The sequence below is a fragment of the Phodopus roborovskii genome, unplaced genomic scaffold (assembly GCF_943737965.1).
Source record: "Phodopus roborovskii unplaced genomic scaffold, PHOROB, whole genome shotgun sequence".
Taxonomy (NCBI): Eukaryota; Metazoa; Chordata; class Mammalia; order Rodentia; family Cricetidae; genus Phodopus; species Phodopus roborovskii.
Genome location: NW_026126408.1, coordinates 6463949 through 6487565, shown reverse-complemented (window position 1 = coordinate 6487565; position 23617 = coordinate 6463949). Strand labels below are relative to the sequence as shown.

Sequence of the window (23617 nt, the reverse complement as noted above, 5' to 3'; positions counted from 1 at the left end):
TAATGAAAGGAGTAAAGAGAAGGGGACAGTCTTTCTGATAGGCACACTCTGCTTCTACAAACAAGTTGTACACTTACAGCCTCAAATTGATTACTGCTGACCTTAAGAATATTTTCATGTGGTTCCAGAAGGCCATTTAGTTTTCTGATTAAATGGGAATATGCACACACATGTGTGTGATTTCGGTTATGTGACTACATGTATAAAGTTTGTCTCACAGATCCAGAATTTCAAATTTACCATGGACTGAGTTGATTTTCTGATGCTCTCAACTGCCAAGATTTTCATGATGGAGGAAGTGACATAGCTTTTCCTGGGTAGAACTTGTTTCTTTAGCTTTGGTTTTCCACAAAGCTCACACCTTCTTTTATTTTATTCCTCTTTTTCTTGCCCCAAGATTTTCTACTACTTAGAACTTTAAAAATACTCTGAGTTTCTTTCTAGTTTCCTCACAGCTTCACTGCCCACAAACAACTGCATGGCTGCACTTTTTTTTTTTTAATCAAGGTTTACTAGAAGTTGGACACTACTCTATTTTCCCACTTGTCTTGGTATATGAGTCTCATTCCTGCTGGCTCCAGCAATACATGGTACCAGCATTTCCTACTCACAGATGCCCAAACATCCTGTTCACCAAGAGGGCTCAGTCCGAGGTCTGGATCTTTACAGCAAAGATGTATGGGAAGGCTTGCATGTGCATTTACATCCTTGGTTTAGTTTGTATGGCAAGAACACATCTTTAAAGTATTTCCTACATCATTTCCCCAAGGGGACTTTCCTGACTTTTCTATGTGTCTTGGGGGAAAATGTAGACTTCCCTAGGGCTCAGAATGTGGATTCAGAAAGATTTGTGCTTTGACTGAGAGACTTGTCCAAGGCAAATAATTCAGATCAAATATTTTTCCTGCCTTTTATCTTTTCTTTTGGTTTTCATCTTGTAGATTAGGATAAGTTAGAATTTGCTTTGAATTAAATTACTAGCCAATATTAGGTGAGTGCCTGCCATCTGCTAGGCTCATGTTCTGGGGTACCAAGTAGAGACATCCATGCCTTCAAAACACACATTTCTATAAGTGGAAGAATCTGAAAGAAATTAGTCAATTTTAAGGTTATAAGACGACAAAGATATGGCAGTGACTAGCCTATGGAGAATAAACTCCCACAATTAATTTGAATGCTGTGTTCTAAGAGCTTGCATCTGGTTAGTCCTTTAAGACTAACATGCATAGCTTGCTTCAAATCCAGAAGTAACAGAGGGAAAGGGGAAGGGTCACAAAGACTAGTTAGGTGACTTGGACTGAGATGCTACATGGGAGGTATAACTTGGCACTCTGGAGAGGGGGTACTATGCGAAAACTCGAGATATGAAACATGGAGAGGTTCTGTTGGAGGATGGTGTGCTCACAGTGACAGCAACATTCCTGGAGATACCGGTATACTGTTCACCATGGATGTCATCCGGGACCTCAACTATGGGAAAGACTGAAGTAGATTACAGTGTTCAAGAAGTAGACATTCTTTCAAGTGAGCTCTTACATAAAAGCATAAATATATGTATACATGTTTCCATATACATACATACAGACAGACAGAAGACATATCAGATTTAAGGGTGCTGTGCTACTGTGGCTGAAATCCATCTCCTCAGTCTCACCAGCTTTTCCTTGCATGTGACTTGCTATCTTACTAGCATTTCAAGGAACTGAGCAACTTCTATCCTCGGTATATAACATCTAAGGATTTATGATTCTTTTTGCCTCTAGCATGCCATGATTATGTATGTATAGGAAATGTTGTTTGAAATGACTCATTAGCTATGTTTCTTTCCTTTATGTTTTAATTCCTAAACATATGGGCTTTCACAAATTAGTTTGAAAGATTTTCAGCTCTGAGTTTTGTTTGTAACTGTCTAAACACAGATTTCAACCAGTTAGGACATATAAATGGTTTCTACCCCCAGTGCAGAATTGTTTGAGGTTTACTAATACATGTTTTAGATACAAGCTACTTGAGATCAGCTTGTATGACAATGAGGAAGTACAGCATCGAGTAACCAGATCCGATAACTTTGATCAGCTTGTACTTAGTGTTATGGAATTATGTGTTTCTTTCAACTCTGTCTGGTTTAGAGGCTCTTTTGAAGCTCACGTGCAGGCAGTTAATCTTAACTGGGTTCATTGATTTATAACAGGGAGAAAAAAATACTCTTGTGAATCCAAATAACTTAAACTTGAAAAAGTTTAACTCAAGTGATTTTGTCCATAAGCCACTAATAAAATTAAGGAGATGTCAAACAGAGAACAGATGCCTTATGGGGTCACTGCTCTGCAGGTGCAAAAACTTGAGTTTATTAATCACCATGGAGGGAAATGTGGCAGGTTTGATTTGAAAAATGAGACTCAATTTTGATCAGTTTTTCTGGATAGACACACACACACACACACACACACACACACACACACACACACACACACAGTCTTAAGCCTAATGGACTTTCGTTAATTTACATTGTCACTGTAATTACACTGACACATTAATCAAGGTGTCACTGAGCTAAAGAAAATACAGAGAATATGTGGATAAATGTGGTGTCTGTGTTCTTCTTGGAAGATTCTAAGCACTGTGTCATAAACAGCATGCTGTACACAAGGCAGTGTGGTGAAAAAAATTAGAAAGACCTGTGATTAACTTTTCCAAACTGTGAGACACAGCACAGTATCATTTACATAAATCAAAACACACTGAGGAACCATATTTTATCATCATATAGAAACATATCAGAATGTTCTAAAAGGGAACTGACTAGTAAGAACACTGTGGGGATTTGACAAAAATAGCAATAGCAGCAACAAGAACAATCAAAACAAAGCTACTGACAATGAACTGTATCACACTCTATAAAAGGTAGTGGAGTGAGGAAGACAGAAAGTAACATCTAGAGGTGGAGTGAAATTTGATCACATCTGTGAGAATGAGGGAAGATATATCAGGAGAGGAATGAGATTCATTGACATAGAATAACGTGGGAAATTTGGAGAAGTTGAATAATGAATTTGAAGATGTGGTGAACACTGCAAACAGGGGACAGAACAAAAATAATCTTGACAGCAAATAAGGTAGGTGTGTGTGTGTGTGTGTGTGTGTGTGTGTGTGTGTGTGTGTTGTCCCAGCAAAGGAGCTGGTGGAAATTTTTAAGTAGAGTCAAAGTAAGAGCTAGTTGATACATAGTTAGTCATCTTTCTATTACTACAAGAAAATACATATTTTGGCTCACAATTTTGAAGTTTTAGCCCATGGTCAATTTTGTGAATATGGTAAACAACAATTATGGTGGAATCTATTCCTCTCATGGCAGTCAAAGAGTAAAGATAGGGGAAGAGGTGGGTTAGATTCTAATAACCTCAAGGACAGCTTGGTGACAAATCACCTCTCCCAGGGATGAGCCCCTTATTAACTATCCAGTGCAGAGTGGTCAGCCTTGAGGTCATACACACATGAACAACAAAAATGGGTATGTATGTATGTATGTATGTATATATGTGTGTGTGTGTACATATTCATCTGTTCTATACATATGAGTGAGGGGCATAGGTTAGGGTAACTAGGAGGGAATTCAGAGAGGAAAGTGAGGGAGAACTGTGATATAATTCTATTTCCAGTAAAAACATTAAAAAATAAAATTTAATTAAAAATAACCATGAATTATATCACACCCCTTGTCTGCTTGAAAATTTTCATTCTCTCTTGAAGAGAAGGGGGGATGTGGAGGAGGGAGAGGAGGAGATAGGAATAATTCATGCTGTGTCATTGCTTATTGTTCCTCTGCCAGCCTCTCCAACCCACTTCTTCCTCTTCCATTTTTGGTCTCCACTCTTCTCCATTCTGTAGCAAAGATGAGATTCTTTGTAATTTTTTGAGTTAAGAGTGTCTTCAAAAGTAGATGATACTTTCAGGTGACAAGGTCCTATATACATGCTGATGTCTCATGATATGCTTTCATATGGGAAGTCACATTTATTAGGCTACCTGAAATGACACCTGAATATTTTTAGATTGATCCATATTCTTTTTTTTATCTTTTATATATATATATATATATTATTTTTTCTTATTTTACATATCAATCCCAGTTCCCTCTCCATCCCTCCCATGCCCTATGAACCCCCTCCCACCCCATCCCACCCCCACTCCACAGGGAGGGTGATGCTTTCCAGGAGCCATCATCAAAATCTGTCAAGTCATTTGGAGTAGGGACTAGGCCTTTCCTCCTGCCTTTAGGTTAAAGGAGTATCCCTTCATGGGGAATGGGCTCCCAAAGTCCTTCTGTGCACCAGGGATACATCCTGGTTCCACTGTCAGAGGTCCTTTAGACTGTCCAGGCCTTCTAACTGAGACCCATGTTCAGGGGGTCTGAGTCAGTCCAATGCTGGTTTCCCAGCTATCAGTCTGGGGGTCCATGAGCTCCCCCTTGTTCAGGTCTGCTGTCTCTGTGGGTTTCTGTAGCCTTGGACTGATCCATATTCTTATGTATTTTTAGTTCTTTATGTTGCTGGATTTCCCATACAGTCATGTGAATATGCTTGAAGTCACTTGTTCGTTTGTTTTTTCAGGCTGTTGTTTGTGAAACACTGATTATTTCTACTTTGGGGGATATTCTAAATAAAAACTATCCATGAACATTCTATTAAGTGACCTTTGATGTTAATATTGATGCCTTTATCTTTTGTACATAGCTAAAGTGGAATTTCTGATTCATAGGGTGGTTGAATGCTTCATTTTAGTTGATGTGGCCAAGAAGTTTTCCAAGGACTTCCTATCACACTGGTTTAAAATCCAGACAGCAAGAATTTCAGACACTCACTTTTCCATAGCATTTTTTAAAAAAAATTCATGGGTTTTCTTTTATTTAAGGAACTCATTATAAATTTAGAGTAAGATTCACACACAGGGAAATGTAACTGAAGTACAAAATGCTTTATGATAAATGTGCAATGCAATACAAATTAAGGAACTCTGGCTATCTCTGGACTTTCCTACTTGTCCTGAAGTCTAAAGACAACCTTGTAATTGATGTCCCCATCCCTCTTTTTCTACCATCTTTTTGCACTTATTGGACACACACTTTACATTTAGTGTAGTGCACAGATTTCCCATGATCAGTTGTGCAAGTTTTGGCAATGAGACATATCTGTCCAACCAGCACTCAGCACACATTGCAGTCCACACTCCTCATGGTGCACCATTCCCGGATACCCTCTGCACTAATCCCCTCTCTTAACCCCTGCTAACAGGACAATGCTTTCATTTCTGTAAGAGCCACCTGTGCTTTCCCAAACCTCAGCAATATCCCAAGGGGAAGCAGTTGTAAATTTGGGACTTGACTCTGATCCATCCTTGAACAAGGCCCAGCTCATCAGCACTCTTGGGGTTTCTTTTGCCTTTGTAAAACACCTGAGCATTGACTGGCATTCATGGTTGATGAACACAACCAAAGCAGAAACCAGTCAGGGGTTTTCAACCCAGAAAGAATATTTTCTTTCCTGGAGGTTTAGAGGACTGTTGGTTTTGTTTCTATAGTCTGATATCTAGTTTAAACATATTTTCCCTGTTTCTTTCCTCAATTGGTACAGAAGACTTGCTGGGCTATCACACACACACACACACACACACACACACACACACCCACCATATACACAACACTACACACACATGCCATACATACCTCATACACACTACATATACACCACATACACATACTACACACACACACACATATATGCACACACCATATATACACCATTCACACCAATCTGCATACCACACACTACACATATACCACATATAAATACATCACATACACATGCCACATACACACACATATGTACACACTACACCAACACATACACATGCACACTATATACACTATACACCACACACAGATACCGCACACACATGCAAACATACAAGCACACATATGCTACACATATCACCACACATTCATACAGTGTATACTTGCTCACACACATATGCATACACACCCACACACCCACACACACATACTATTTGTAAGAAAAAAAAAAAGCTATCGTAATATTGTAAAAGCATTTTCCCAAAAGCACTTAGTGAATGCATGTTCTATTAAGATTTTGCTTGTGGGAGCTCGGGAACAGGGTCGTGCGCTCTTCTCTCCTAAACGCTCTCCAGGGTGTTTGCAGAAACCTCTGTTCTTTTCCTACGCGGCCACCCGACAGCCAGAAACTCGCAATGTCTATTCTCAAGATCCACACCCGAGAGATCTTTGACTCCCGTGGGAACCCCACAGTTGAAGTTGATCTCTACACCTCAAAAAGTCTCTTCCGAGCTGCTGTGCCCAGCGGTGCCTCCACTGGCATCTACGAGGCCCTGGAACTCCGTGACAATGACAAGACTCGCTACATGGGGAAGGGTGTCTCAAAGGCTGTTGAGCACATCAATAAAACTATCGCACCTGCTCTGGTTAGCAAGAAGCTGAACTTTGTGGAGCAGGAGAAGATCGACAAGCTGATGATTGAGATGGACGGCACCGAAAATAAATCCAAGTTTGGTGCAAATGCCATCCTGGGAGTGTCCCTGGCTGTCTGCAAAGCTGGTGCCAAAGAAAAGGGGGTACTCCTTTACTGTCACATCGCTGACTTGGCTGGCAACCCTGAAGTCATCCTGCCCATCCCAGCTTTCAATGTGATCAACGGTGGTTCTCACGCCGGCAACAAGCTGGCCATGCAAGAGTTCATGATCCTTCCTGTGGGGGCGTCCAGCTTCCGGGAAGCCATGCACATTGGGGCAGAGGTCTACCACAACCTGAAGAATGTCATCAAGGAGAAATACGGGAAGGATGCCACCAATGTGGGTGACGAGGGTGGGTTTGCGCCCAACATCCTGGAGAACAAAGAAGCTCTGGAGCTGCTGAAGAACGCCATTGGGAAGTCCGGCACACGGACCAGGTCGTCATCGGCATGGACGTGGCTGCCTCTGAGTTCTTCAGGTCTGGCAAGTATGACCTGGACTTCAAGTCTCCTGATGACGCCAGCAGGTACATCACACCTGACCAGCTGGCTGACCTGTATAAGTCCTTTATCCAGGATTATCCAGTGGTGTCCATCGAGGACCCCTTTGACCAGGACGACTGGGAAGCCTGGCAGAAGTTCACCGCCAGTGCAGGCATCCAGGTGGTTGGGGACGATCTCACAGTTACCAACCCCAAGATGATTGCCAAGGCTGTCAGCGAGAAGTCCTGCAACTGTCTCCTGCTCAAAGTCAACCAGATTGGCTCTGTGACCGAGTCTCTGCAGGCGTGTAAGGTGGCCCAGTCCAATGTCTGGGGCGTCATGGTGTCCCATCGCTCTGGCAAGACAGAGGATACTTTCATCGCCGACCTGGTGGTGGGGCTCTGCACTGGGCAGATCAAGACTGGTGCCCCTTGCCGATCTGAGCGTCTGGCCAAGTACAATCAGATCCTTAGAATCGAGGAAGAGCTGGGCAACAAGGCCAAGTTTGCTGGCAGATGCTTCAGGAACCCCCTGGCCAAGTAAATGTGTGTAGAGATCCCTGGAAAAACCTGCTGCCTAGACCCTGTCCCTGATGTCATCATGGTGGCCCAAGGCGGCCCAATGCTTGTCCCTCCCATGCCACCGCTTCCTTAGACATCCTTGAAGCCACACCTGACCACCTGGAGCCCTGCTGGAAACCCCAGCTTTGTAATTATGTGATTGGCTAAGTCGTTTCTGTCACCTTACTTCCAAGCTAGTGTGTAGAGCCCGGTGTAATCTCTAGGGTGGCTACAGGCAAGATCCCCATCCCAGAAGCTCTACATACAAAATAAAAGCCTCCTCGTAAGAAAAAAAAAAAAAAAAAAAAAAAAAAAAAAGATTTTGCTTGTGGTAGTTAGGAGAAGAATATGAACAGTGGTCCTCTCATCCAGGTAGCTGATGTCTCTTTGAGAGGAGAAAGACAATATTAACTCGATGGAAGTGTTGAACACAGTGGGAACGCACATAGCCTTGCTTAAGTCATTTGCCTTCTAGAACTTGGTTTCCTCAGTTACAAATAAGGACTTGATTGCAACCGGTGGTTATCACACATTTACGTGAAATACATTGAGCCAGATGATGCGGCTGGCCAGCTGAGTAGCTGCCCGGGATACTCATCTAGATGAGGTGTTAAAACGGCAATGGAAACATAATAAGACGGAGAAAACTGAATCTACCAGAGGCCCCTTCAGGAAGGATACCATATGTGGTCCCAGAGTAAGCTGTTGGGGAAACTGGGTGAGATTCCCAAGGAGCATGCTTAAGGAACACCAGATGGAGGATAAACCCTCGGAAGGCGAGGGAATCTGGTTTACCACAGAGCTTTTGTTCTACTCAACTGCAAGTTTGGGTCCTATCCAAGATGCCTGGGACAATTGGGAGGAGGCTGAAGTTCTCCACAAGCAGCCCTGTTTTTCTACCCTATTGGGCGGCACTCATTATTTTTGCACACATGATGAGCACATATTTTGAATGACATTCCAAACAGGGCACGTACGGATCAGCTTTGCACGCCTCAGCCTCGTTGTTAGTGCCTATCTCCTTTACAAGTTGGGGGGGGGGGTCATACAGAACCCAGTACAAAACACTGAAGGAAACAACAGTCTGCTTAAATTAGACATTGAACCGAAGCTTGGTCGGCTCAGCTTCCCTTTAGACCTTTGAGAACATTCTATCACATGTTAGTCCCCGGTGAAATACTGTTTGAAAATTGCTGATGTGTGCCATTTCCAGTTTTAACCACAAAATTGTGCCCTGTAATTATGTGACAAGGTAGAGACAGACACCTGGAGAATTAAATTACAGCATTTTATTTCTTACTTTCTATGTATTTTTTTTTCTATCTAGCCCTGGCTGGCGGGGTATTCACTATATAACTCAGTCTTGATTCATAGACACAGCAATCCTCCGGTCTCAGATTGCCACTGTATCTGGCTCCTAATATATCATTTATAAATATAATGTTAGTATTTATCTGGTTAAATAAGATATTTTGAGAAAAATGAAGAAATCGTGTGCTATGATGATCTCATTTATTTATTTATTGCATATCTTGGTCTGATTTATCATCTGCAAATTTTCCTGAACTTGTTTGTGCTGGATTCTTTTATTTCCATGATCTATTTCTCATTGCAAAACTGCCACTGGTCCTTGTCTCCTGGAATTTGGTTTTCTTTTTCAGCATCTCTCTAAACCAGTGGTTCTCAACCTGTGGGTTGTGTCATAATCACTTTGGGAGGTTGAACTATTCTTCCATAGGGATCGCATACCAGATACTCTGCATATTAGATATTTACATATGATTTACAACAGTAGTAAAAGTACAGTCATGAAGTAGCAATGAAATAATTTTAGGGTTGGGGTCACCACAACATGAGGAACTGTATCAAAGGTCCCAGCATTAGGAAGGCTGAGAACCACTGACATTACTCTGAGGTCCATTCTAGCGCAGTGAGAGGGACCGGCCACCCCAGCTGGTCTTCACTCACTAGTCAACCTCTGCCTTGGGTCCCATTTGCTGTACACTGTTTCTTCTGGAAAATCCTAGAATGGAAATTTCCTGTGGGGTCGCTTTCTTCCTGTGCCTTTCTTGACCTTCACTCCTATTGTTCAGGATTTATTAGTTTAATGCCTGTCATTTTGATTTGCAGTGTATCATGGCATTAACTCTTTGTGTACTCTGACTGCCTCGGTGTACTGTTGTGTGTGTTCTAGCTTCACTCTGTTATTGTAACAAATATTATGAACTAAAGCACCTTAGGGGAAGAAAGGGTTTATTTTGGCTCACAGATTGCAATACTTTAGTGGGTATAGTCTGCTGCTTGCTGCCTCCCTCACAGACTTGTGCTTAGTTAGCTTGATTGTGCAATCCAGAGCCAACAGTGGGCTAGCCTTCCTATATCAGTTAAGACAGTCACCCAAAGTCATGATCACAGGCCAATCTGATCTAGGCAATTCTACAATTGAGATTGTTTCCTCAGTTGAGTCTAGGCCATGTCAAGTTTACAGAGTTATATCATGGATGTGGGGTGGCTCATGAGACTCATCCCTAGTCTAGGAACAGATGGCGGTGAATGGCTTCTGGAAGGTGTGTCCCTTGTGCTTGATGGATGGTCCCACACCCATATGGATATGGACAGCACTAATTTCATATGATGGAAAGAATTAATTAACAATTATATTAATTGTTATATATTAATTAATTAAATTAATCAATAATTTATATGATAGGAAAGAAATAATTAATAAAAGAAGATGTGGGGGAAGGGGCCAGGAAAGAGTTAAAGCGGGTTCTACCTAATACATTATATATATGTATGAAGTTATCAAAATATCTTTCCAAAAAGATGAGGTTATTGGGAAGTCTCATTCTGAATATCAACACTGGAGTGCATTACTAGGAGAGAATTTGAAAACATAATATAAAACAAAAAAAATTTTTTCAGACTACCAAAGTCATTGATTGACTTTTTTGTTTTTGTTTTTTTGTTTTTTGTTTTTTTTTTTATTAAGACAGGGTCTGTCTATGTATCTATGTCAGTGGCTTTCTAATTTCCTAATACTGGGACCCTTTCATACAGTTCCTCATGTGGAAGTAATCCCCAACAATAAAATTATCTTCATTGCTATTTTATAACTGTAATTTTTCTACTGTTGTGAATTATAATATAAATATCTGATATGTAAGACATCTGATATTCTACCCCTGTGAAAGAGTCATCTAACCACCAAATGGGTTGTGACCCACAGTTTTCTCTGCACATCACTATATTAGAGCCACTGCTCTATGTACTTCTGGTGGTCCTAGAACTCACTAATGTAGACTAGATAGAACTCAAATTCAAGGAGTCATCTGCCTCTGCTTCCTAAGTGCTAGACATCAAAGGTGTGTGTACCACCACCTCCAACACCAGAGTCTTACCAAATCATCTCATTTCCAAGCAAACCGTTTGTTCACTATTGAGCTGTGAATAGTATGCAGGCATGGTTTAGACAACCATACTTTATTTTTCAAAGCTATTTATTCCCTCACAAATACTAGATTCATTTGGGGCAGTTAATTTGGCACTCCTCTGGTACTGCAGTTCATCCTAATATCACGGACTCAGCTGCATCTGTGCATTTCAAGAGTAAGTTTGTGAAGATTTGAGATCATTAGTGCTCATTTTGAACCCACTCCTATCCTAACTCCTACAGAACTGCACGTTCCCACATTGAAGAGAATGGTTTGAGATCAGCCATTACAGCATAGAGATCTATGATGATGAACAAACACTTGTGTTACCTTACTCTGTGCTGTTTTAATTTTGCATTTGTATTTAATACAGTGATGTGCAGAGAAAACTGTGATCTGAGTGTTTTATAGCTAAGTACAAATTGTTTTCATCCTTGAGCTGTTCTATTAATGGGAAATATTTTAAGTGGTATTCTATTCTTTTGTTTCCACATTAAATGTCTGTTTCAATGTATGGAACAAATGAAGGAAGGGATGGTAGATAGCTCAGAAAGCAATTCCATAATAAAGATAAATGGGTATTAAAAGATGATTTGCTAGGTGTCAAACATATAGTGTGACCTTGATTTCTGTAGTTTGGTGAATTGGTTGAAGGATGCAAGTCTATGTATGGACTCAGACCATCTACTTGAGTCCAAGCCAAAGGTGCCATGAGGCAGTGGGATTAAAGAAGTTAAATACTTTGTTTAAAGCAACATTCGGGAATAGCTTTAAAGCAGCATTCGGGAATAGTAGAACCACCATTGTTTCCACCAACAGCTCCTGGTCCATTGTATGAACAGCAACACAGTGAAAGGTTCTTACACTTATCAGTCCTTCTGATAGGAGCACTCCCCCTATCGTGACTCCTCAGGCTGCTTCAGCCCAGACTCCTCTAAACTCTCAGAAACCTTGTCCACCATCCATATCTGAATTCTCTCTAAGTATCTCTCTAAGGCTAGGGACCACACCTTAAGGAATCACTATATCACTAACAATATGCAACCTGTTTGTGCTCAGTTCCTGGGAATGTTGCTGATGGGGTTGGTTCTATAGCACAGGTGAAAAAGAACTCATCTTCAATTATAACTTACTTGAAGGTAAGCTTTTACAAAACAGTTTATTTCTTTGAAAACCACATTGATATATGAACTCTAAAATATGTATTCTTTTTATAAGTTGTATTGGAGGAACAAATGTGTGGTGTGATTACATAGGAGTGAGTGGGTTTTTCCTACTAGAATGCAAAATTGTAATTGCAGATATGTTCTGGTCTGTGCCAGGATCATTGGCATTGTCTTGTAGCCCATCTCAGCAGGGGTTAATGTTGAAAGATAACATTTGTAGACTTGCTGCTTTTGTTGCTTGAGTGTCCCCCATTGATAATTTTTTTACAGCATTTTCTTACAGTGCTAAGTTACACTGAAGGTCTTGGTTAAATGTGAAATGTTATCACAGGTTACAGAAAAACTTGTGAGTTCAGGAGAAAAGTCCAATTTGTGCCCTTCATAGCCAAATCATGATTGCAATCAAACACCTTCTATGACATGTAACCCAACTTCATCTCCATAGAGGATTGGGAAAGAGTGTGGTAGTTGTGGCTAGCAGAAGGCTATCAGTTTTCATCATTAAGATCTGCTTTGGGGTTTTTGTCCACAGAGACAATGAATAGATCAGGGAAGTGGCGAGAGATGAGTTTTAAACAAAGGACCTTTCTATTGAAGAGCCCAGTCTGTGTTTGGACAGAACCAAGCTTTATCAGGTCGTGACACAGTAGAGAGGGATAAGCTGAGGCTTGTTTAGCAAACACAAATACTAGATATTCAGGGATGCTCCTTCTAGAATAAATAAAAGGTAGATAAAATTTCAACAGGGCAAAGTGAATACACTTCTGGAATTCATTAGCCCAAGAAATAGTCATGACCAAAGAAGTATGTTGCAAAGAGCTTTTAATCCATTCATGGATGACAGGGATAACAGTGCTTATTAAGGGAGACCAAGGTGATGGGACACTTTCCTGACCTCTGATGCTGATGTTGAATGTTACATCCTGCCCCTCCAGGACTCATTCTTTGGATCATCCTTAGAGACAGTCTTTTGGATTGAAGGACCATGGGACTGGCCCAGGGGCACAATTCTGATGTTCTCCTGTTTCATCTGACTGGGCTAAATATTAACTTTCAGCCAGGAGTGTCTGTCACCAAGTCATCTGTCTTGGTAAATGCGGGTGGAGCCTCAGCCTTTCGAGGGGGCAATGAATTTTCCCTGCTGACAGTGAGAATATCCACACCAAGCTGCCATAGAGAATTCTGCTTCCCACTATGTTTATGACAGTAAATTAGGCCACAGAGCACACTGAAGATTGTTTACATAACCCCTGATACCTAGTATATTTGTCAGTCCCACTCCGTAAATGGGGACTTCAGTAGAGCCAGAAAGTGTTTGAAATATAAGGCTGTAGATAATGTATGAAAGTTACAGAGGACTTTAGTGGAACCCACACTTTTTTTCTTGGACCCTTTCCTAGACCTTATGTATTCTTTTCCTTTTTCTCTTTGGTCCTCTCATTATCTTTCCTGTTTTTTTCCTAACATTTTGTTGTTGTTGTTGTTTCAATTCAATACCTAAGTAGAATAGCTTAGGTTTTTCATTTTAAGTTTAGGTTTGGTTCCTATGCTTCTTCATTCCAGATCCATTTTCCCTTTGAGAAAAATCAGCTGTCCAGATGGATGCATTTGAAGTAGTCTCAGATCCACAGGCCTTATGAGAACTATGTCAGGGTCTCACTATGTAGACCTGGCTGCCTGGAACATGCCACCTAGACCAGGTTAGCCTCAAACCCACAGAGCTCTACTTCTGCTTCCTGAGAACTGGGACCACAGGTGTTACATCCAGCAGTAATTTGTGTCTTAATTGTTTGTGGTGTATGCAGTCACCTTCAAAATAGTTTTATGCTAATACATAACTTATGCATTTATTATTTAATATAAAACACTTTTTATAAGGAGGGAGGGAAAGACAGAGTCAGAAACACACACACACACAAATGAATTAATTAAATTAATCAAGAATCCAAGATACATATTTGCTGGAAGATGATGTAATTAGCATACCCAAAGGCCAAGAATGAGTTCATGAGTTTTCAATTCATCCCTTATTATTTTCTTTTTTTAAATTTAAATTAGAAACAAGCTTGTTTTATATGTCAATTCCAGTTCTCTCTCCCTACCCTCCTTCCCTGTGCCCCCCAACCCCCATCCCATCCTCTTTCTGCTCCTCAGGGAGGGTGAGGACTTCCATGAGGAGTCTTCAAAGCCTAGGCCCTCCCCCATGTGTCTAGGCTGATAGAGCATCTCTCTGTGTGAAAGGGGCTCCCAAAGTCCATTCATATACTAGAGGCCCCATAGACTGCCCAGTCCTCCGGACTAACACCCATGTACAGGGGGTTTGGGTTGGTGTTATGCTGGTTTCCAAGCTATCAGGCTGGGGTCCATGAACTCCCCCTTGTTCAGGTCAACTGTTTCTGTGGGTTTCTCCAGCCTGGTCTTGACCTCTTTGCTCATCACTCCTTCTCTGTAACTGCATTTCAGGAGTTGGACGATTGTTTAGCTGTGGGTGTCTGCTTCTGCATCCATCAGCTACTGGATGAAGGCTCTAGGATGGCATATAAGGTAGTCATCAATCTCATTATCGGGAAGGGCATCTAACCTCCACTATTGCTTAGATTGTTAGTTAGGTTCATCCTTGTAGATTTCTGTACATTTCCCTAGCCAGATTACTCTTGAAACCTATAATGGCTCCCTCTATTATCTATTATGGTATCCCTTTTCTTTCTCTCCTCTATTCTTTCTCTGTCTCAATCTTCCTTTTCCCTCATGCCCCCCATGCCCTGGCTCTTCTCCCCTCCTCTTTCTTCTGAGCCCCCCTCCCATGCTCCCAGTTTTCTAGGGAGATCTTGTTCCTTTCCCCTTCTCAGGGGGATTATGTATGCCTCTCTTAGGGTCCTCCTTGTTTCCTAGATTTTCTGGTGGTGTGGATTGTAGGCTGGTAATCCTTTGCTCTATGTCTAAAGTCCATATATGAGTAAGTACATTAGTATTTTCTTATTTAATTTTTGTGATATAAGATAGCCAGATTAATTCTAACATACTAGGATGGTTACTGTACATAGATTACATTTTTTAACCATAGTTTTGAAACAAAGTGACAAGAATGAAACATTTTATAAGTTTAAACATGGCACATTTAATTGTGTAAAAAGTACACAATAAGATAGATTGTCTTGTATTTAGAGGAACAAGGGTGAATGTTCAAGGTCAACTCCATGCATGTCATGGAAATATTGGGAGAATCATTAGCTCTATTTAGAATATTTAAGCTTCATTTTAGATATACTCTAGAAAGGGAGTGTAATACTTTGTAGTTAAGCTTATTGGAAACGGTTTTATCACATGCTAAAAATCAATGAGAATAACAGGGGCCAGTAGAATGGTTTTTTGTTGTTGTTATGGAAATTTTAAATCTTCAAAGTTAATAGGCAAGATCTATTTGGAAGCAAAATTGTCCCAAACTGGTTGATAAATTCCTAAATCCTATCATTAAAAGGTAAAGGAATCACTACACAATTTTTGCACTATTCTGCAACTATTGCTAACTTATCTAACAGACATAAGAATGACACACATGGGGCTGAGGCAATGGAGTGATAACTAAATCTATGTCTGGATTTCTAAAACCCACATAAAAAAATATTTCTTGCTGGGTGTGATGGTGCAGCCTAGAAACATATTTTGGAAACTGAGGGTGGAGGATGGTGAGTTTGAAGCACTTGGTATACCATAGCAAGACCCTGTCTCTAAACAAGCAAACAAGCTATACCTCTGTATATCCCGGTGTTCTAATTTATCTTACACAGTGTTTATAAATGGAAACTCCCAAAACAACACTGATCGCATCATAACACTGAAGTGTGAATTCTGTTGTCCAATCAGATGAGTTTCTTGATGGTTTACAACCCTTGACCTTTGTGTGAGACAAATGTGGGGAGACAATTGTTGAAGGATTTGTTTGTTGGTACCGATTTAGCATGCTGTAATTTATCAAACCTAGATCTGAATTTATCCCTAATTAGGAGGAGATATTAGTCAGTATACATTTACTAGAAAATGCATAAAATAGTCATACATCATAGTGCAAAAGTTCAGAAAGAAGTATACTGTAACAACTAAAATGATGCATAATGATATCACTTATCACTTCAAGATGCTAAGGATGTTTAACGATTGATAATTTCTTAAAATTTTGCTGTCATGAATCTATTTTTAAATGTGCTAAATAATTTTAATCTATTAAAGGAATGTAATTAAACAGCTTCAATTTTGGAAATATTTTGTTCAGAGACTGTTGCTAGCTACTTGTATTTAATGAACCACTCTGGAATCCTTATTTTTGGGAGGGGGCATGCTGAGAAAGTCATGGGAAAATACAAACAAGATTTATATTTTCATTTTTGAAGAAATTTTACCTGGAAGCAAACTTGTAGATGTGGAGTGTGAATAACAGAATTTGATACCTGGCTGTCATTTTCAGCATTCTTAACAACTGTAATCAAAAACTACAGGAAAGACTAGTGGTATATTTCAATAAGTCAGGTGCATTCAAGAGGTTCCCAAAGGTGTTATTATGGCAGAGAGATTAAAAAGCAGCCACCCTAGCTTCCATGTTTTCTAAACATGGCTGTTCCATATTAAGAACACTACCAATAAAGGCAATTTAAATATTTTTGAGATATGTTCTTTTTTATTTAGAAGCAATCTTATTTTACATATCAATGCCCTATCCCCTCTCTCTCCCCCATCCTCCCCTGCCCCCCATCGACCGGCACAACCCACCTCCTACTCACTCCCAAAGGATAGTGAAGCCTGTCTGTCACATCATTTGGGGGAGGGTCTAGGCCCTCCACCATTTATCTGGGCTATAATAGTATCCCTCCATAGGGAATGGGTTCTCAAAGTCCATTTGTGCACTAGGGATAAATACTGGTTCCACTGTCAGAAGTCCCATAGACTCCCAGGCCTCCTAACTGACACCCACATTCAGAGGGCTTGGTTTGGTCCAATGCTGGTTCCCCAGTTTTATGACTCTGGTCCTTGTGCTCTCATTAGGTCAGGCCAATTGTTTCTGTAGGTTTCTCCAGCACGGTCTTGACTTCTTACATTTCACTTCAATGCCATTCTGACCTGTCTGTACCTGGGTCATCTCCCTTAGTGTTTTTCAGTTACATCGTTTTTCCTGAAAATTTCATAATTTCACTTTTATTAAGATCTGAATAAGATTCCAGTGCATGTATGTACCATGATTTCATTATCCGCTTATCTTTTGGTAGATGCCTAGGCTGACTCCATTTCCTTTGCTATTGCAAATAGAATAAGAAACAAGATGAAAACAAAAACAAACAAACAAACAAACAAAAAACCCTAAAATTAGAACTATCATATGGGCCAGCTGTACCTCCCCTGGGTATATACTCTAAAGATCTATATCCTAAAGTTTAAACCATTTTTAAATGTGTTTGAGTATTTTTTTCCTGCATGTATGTATGTGTACCATATACCTGCCTGGGGCTTGTGGAGGTCAGAAGATGGCATCAGATTCCCGGAAACTGGAGTCACAGATCTTTGTTAGCTGTCAAGTGGATGCTGGGAAGTAAATCTGGGTCCTCTACAAGAGCAGCAGGTGCTTTTGGCCAAGCATAGCCCTTTTTGAGGCACACCTTCATTTATTAAGAAGCTTTTATTCTAGTAGTTGTCTTCCACTCTAGCTGGGAAATTTGTCCCTGTACCTGGATATTTCAGTGTTGTAGCAATCTTAGGCAGTGGTCTTTTGTGGAATGATGAGATCATTTCTCAGTTTTGCCACTAACTCCTTGTGGAGCAATGGAGAGAATCATGTTCCTTATTGGCTTTGTTTCTTCAGCATTTGTCAAGACAGGGGTTGGATTATGAGAGCTCTAAAGGCCTGTTTATATTGTGTCAGGTCTTAGATATTAGTCGTAGCATCAAATCATGGGAGGGCTGGGCTTCATATTAGTTATTTTTCTGTTGCTGTGATAAAATATCATGACAAAAGGTAACTTAAGGAAGAAAGTGTCTACTTTGACTTAGTGTTCCAGAAGGGTAGAGTCCATCCTTGGTGCTGAAGGCATGGCATGGTAGAAGGAGCAAGAAAATGAAGGATCACATTTCATGGGCACACAAAAAGTGCACTAGGACACATGGGTGCATATGCATATATGCATACACACACACACACACGCACGCACGCACGCATGCACGCACGTTGGCTATAAACTCTTAAAACCTCTCCCAGTGAAATATTTCCTCCAGAAAGCTTCCACCCATAACTTCCCCTAGTGACATCACCAACTAAGGATCAAGTATTCAAATACACAAGCCTCTGGGGACAATTTCTTATTCAAATAGCCACAGCTCCCCAAACCAGGCAATGTTATGGCACGTGTGTCATTTGCCCAGTCATGCAGTTGATTGCACATTCACTGTATCTTTCATCCTAGTCAGGTGTTTATGGGGATCCAGATTTCCCTCTTCCAGCACTAGGCTTTGTGTTTTGATCGTAAGCCAGTCTATGCTCACAGTGGCTGTTACGCACTGACTCAGGAAAATGAGACGCAGTGTGAGCAAGCACTGTGGCTGTCCTCCAGCATGGTACCATTTCAGAGCACTAGAAACATGGGTTTTAGTTTGAAGCATCAAATGTCAGAGGTTTTTGTTTTTTATGTATAAGTACAGAAAAGTATCTCTATACTTTCAATGAGTGGTTGCTTGATGGAGAAGTCTTTTGTATAAACAAGAAAATAAAATAAAATAAAGTATGTAGAAACCATGTCTCAAAAAGCCAAAAGTCAAAACAAACAAACAAAACAAAAACAAAACCAAAAAAGCTGAGTATCCTGTAGATGTAAGGGGCTATTATTATTAATATACAGAGAAACATGGACTGAAATAGCTAGAATTTTAAACTGTAGCTGCTGGAACTCAAGGTGGATGCCAGGGGCAACTTTGGCTTTGCTCTTTATACAGCCAAAGGGAGTAATTCATTAGCTGCTATTACAAGGCAAATATATGTAGCACCACCTGGGTGTGTGGTCAAAGGTGCATAATTATTTGGTCACCGGACTTGTGGGAAATGCCTGGAGGACATGGCTGGTGCTTGGTGGGTGGTGATAGTAAACTTCCTGTGGAAGAAAGAAGAGTTTGGGTCTAATGTTAATACATGTTAGAGACCCTGTTGAATGCAAAGGATGGGAAGTTTGCTCAAGCTTTCCTTCCTCAGTCCTGGATTGGGACTAACTCATGTGGTAATCCTGCTCCACTCCCATGGCACTCCTTATGGGTCTAATTGCTGTACTGTATGTCATGATTGGCTTCCTCTTGCCTGTTATAATTGGCTGTGAATTCCTTCAGGGTAGAGGTTGAGTTTTTTAGCATCTCTTAATTTCTAGCCCCTGGGGCTTGTGCATGCAAGACTGTGTGTTCAAAATGCCTTTGGTGAACTGGAACAAAGAAATAGAAGAAAAATATCTAAGTAAAGCAGTTATCAAGACACAAGCCTAGACTTAGGATCTTTGCAGATATTGCCTCCTACTAGCAGATGCTAGCTTTTGACTAGATACTTCCAAGTGATGTACTTCACAGGAAGATGGAAACTTTGGAGAGAATGTCTGGCTGACGGGGGATGATGCTTGTACTATAGCTCAGTGGATACAAAGGGTAAAGCCCAAGGGAAGATTAGAGAAAATGATAGTTTAATAATAACCATTAATATCATGCTTCAATACCATAAAAATCCTTAACTTAGTGTTCTGGATTATTGGCATTGCTAGACATTGAATCCAGGGCTTTGTGCATGCTGGTCAAGTGTACAAGTCACTAAGCTACATCTCCAGCTGTGGGGGAGTGATCTGTACTGTCATGGTCATAGTCATCATGCAAACCCAGGTGGGGCACAAAAGATAGATGTGTCTGATGTCCTGAAACAGGCTAGAAGGAGGGCAGACAGCCAATACTTACAATCTACTTCTTGGCCATTTCTCTCTGTGCTAACTCAGCAGCTTCCATTGCTTCCAAAGCATCCTCACTGGATGGACCTAAGACACCAAGCACGCCTTATACACTGGGTATGTTGAAAGGAGCATCCTGGCTGGATGGACCTAAGACACCAAGTATACCTTATACATTGGGTGCATTGGAAGGAACTTGCAGTGATATAGAGTGTAGGGGGGAAATGCACTGTTTATCAGAGTTTGAAATGGTGAGATCTATTCTATAGCTGGGACTTCATTGACAGACAAATGGAATTCATTGCTTACAGTGGAGAAATCAAACACAGCAAAGATGAAAGAGACCCATCACCAAGACCCGAATAAGCCCAGTGGGGTCAGGGGAATGGAACTGATCCTGCCAATTGTTGCTAAATATTTGAAGATTTTTTTTTTGTTTAGTTTTGTTTTGTTTTTGTTTGTTTGCTTGTTTGTTTTGAGAAAAGAGATTTGAAAAAAAACTCAGTTCTTTATTTTTTTGCAAGACTCTTCTCTATTCCAGTCTATTCTAAATTTAAAGAAAAAATCAAACCCACATGTTCTGGGGTAACGTTTATTTAACTGATAGGACAGCATGATATGAGACCTACTTCCTGTCCAAGAGCCAGCTTTGATATTTTAAATGGAAGTTCATTTTTAATATACTATTTTTAATTCTTCTTTCAGAATGTATATGACTATGTTTATCCCTGACTCTCTCCCCCAACTCCTTCAAAATCCCCCCATATTCTCCTCCCAAATTCTTGTGTGTGTGTGTGTGTGTTTTAAATAAAACACTGACTCCAATTAGTGCTGCCTATATGCACATGGATGTGTGGCTATCCCCTAGGGTATGGGTAACCTATGGGGAGCACACTCCTAGGGAAAGCTGAGTAACCCTCTCCTAATGCCATCAACTGCAAATAGTTTCTCAGCTGAGGATGGAACCTTATAGTTTCCTCCCCCATCCATCCTGCAATGTTGATTTGGTTGATCTTGTGCAAGCAGCCATAGCTGTTGTGATCTCTGTCTCCTACATTTCTTCTTTCTTTCTTCCTTCCTTCCTTTCTTTCTTCTTCTTTTTTTTTTTTTAACTAAACAAAAATCTTCAGTGTTGACTCGCAAATTTTATTTTTCATGTTGAGGGTATATATATATATATATATATATATATATATATATATATATATATCATGGCAACATCAATAATCAATATTTCTTTGCATGGTTAAATCTATAGTATTCTTATTTTGCAGATGTTTTACTAATTTATTTACATTCCAATCCCAGTTCCTCCTCCCTCCTCTTCTCCTGCTCCTCCCATTCACCCCTACCTCCTACTTGCTACTCAGAGAAGGTAAGGCCTTCCCTAGGAAGTCTACTAAGCCTGTCTCCTCACCTCACTGAGGCAGGTCCGAGGGTATGGGGAGTGGAGAGGTGCCTTAGTTCCAGCTCCTACATTCTTTATACTCTCACTTCTGTGATGTTCCTCGAGCATTGGGATATTGGGGTTGAGATATAAATGTTCCGTGTAGGACTCCATCGTCAGTTGTTTTTTGCACTTTGACTAGTTTTGAGTCTCCATATTAACTACTGTCTACTACAAAAAGAAGATTCTCTAATGAGGACTAGAGCTGCAATGATCTGTAGGTATATAGATGAATATGTATTTAGAAGGTAATTTGGTAGTATATCCATTTGATCAATTAAGAGTAGTAGATTCTCCCTTGGGGCCTATGACCTTCCTAGGCATGGGTCCTTGTTCAAGCTTACAGTACAAATTATGAGTTCTTTCTTGTTAGGAGTGGGTCTTAAATCCAACCGGAAAGTAGTTGGCTACCTCCATAACAATCATGCCATTGTCGCACAAATGGACATATTTTACCAGGGTGGTTGTTACTGTACACTTAGTGGCTCACACCTAGATAAGACTGTTGATGACGATACTCTTCCAGCAAGCCTAGCACCTTCTAACACTGTGAAAGCTAACCAGCAGGGATGCTGGGACATGATAAGTGCCAGCTTCATTTCTCCACACCTGTTTCCTCTCTGTGTATACCACAACAAACAATATTTATAGAGCACACCACAAGGCAGGAGGTATTATTAACAATATGACAGCTCTATGTGGTGGATCATGTTTTTAATATCTTTTTTGGTAGATGTGGTGGCTGCAGTTTCTCTAACACATAGCTAGTAAGTGACAAAGCCAGGAATTCAATATTTCCAATATTGACCAATCTTGCATATTAAACCATAAAGTAATCCTCCCCTATCCTGATCTGGGAATATATGAAAGAACACAGGTGTACCCCTGTTATAATTTCAACCTCCAGGTGGGCCAGGAGATATGATTCAGAAAATAACAAATAAACACCAATTTATAGTGAGGTTTCTTTTTATTCTTTTTTTAATTTATTTTTTTATTTTTATTTTACATTTCAATTCCACTTCACTCCCCTCCCTCCCTCTTTCCCTCTCTCTCACCCTCCCATGCCCCTGACCACCCTCCCCTCCCATCTCCCCACTCCACATGTAGGGTGATGCCCTCCAGGAGGGGTCATCTAAATCTGTCAAGTCATTTGGTGTAGGGACTAGGCCTTCTCTCCTGTCTCCAGGTTAAGGGAGTATACCTCCATGGGGGATGTGCCCCAAAGTCTTTTTGTGCACCAGGAATACATCCTGGTTCCACTGTCTGAGGTCCCTTAGACTGCTCAGGCCTTCTAGCTGAGACCCATGTTCAGGGGGTCTGAGTCAGTCCCATGCTGGATTCCTAGCTATCAGTCTGGGGGATCATTAGCTCCTCCTTGTTCAGGTCAGCTGTCTCTATGTGTTTCTGTAGCCTGGTCTTGTCCTCCTTCTCTGCATCTGGATTCCAGTTTGGCTCAGTGTGGGTGTTTGCTTCTGTTTCCATCAGCTACTAGGTGAGGGCTCCATGATGGTGGATAAGTTAGTTGTCAATCTCATTATCAGGTAAGAACATTTATGGTAGACTTGTAGACTTTCCACTGTTGCTCAAATGTTAGTTGGGGTCAGTCTTGTTGGTCTCTGGACATTTCTGTAGGTTCAATTTTCTCTTCAAACCTATAATGGTTCCCTCTTTTATGTTCTCTCTCTCTCTCTCTCTTTCTCTCTCTCTCTCTCTTTCTCTCTCTCTCTCCTCTCATCTATTCCTCCCCTGACTCAATCTTCCTAGTCCCATGTGCTTTCCTCTCTTCCCCTTCTCTTTCTCCTAGTTCCCTCTTCACTCACTGCAACTCCCCCCCCACACACACAACTCCCAATATGTTCTGGAGATCTTGTCCCTTTCCCCTTCTGTGACGGTCTCTTAGAATCCTCCTTGTATCCTAGTTTCTCTGGCGGTGTGAATTATAGGCTGGTGATCCTTTGCTCCATGTCTAAAATCCATATGTGAGTGAGTACATACTATGTTCCTCTTTTTGTGACTGGGTTACCTCATTC

The 23617-nt window shown here is 40.8% G+C and overlaps 1 pseudogene; it reads left to right on the top strand.

Moving 5' to 3' along the window:
- Positions 1-6264: 6264 nt before the first annotated feature.
- LOC127220011 (alpha-enolase-like) lies at positions 6265-7568 on the top strand (annotated as a pseudogene).
- Positions 7569-23617: the final 16049 nt, after the last annotated feature.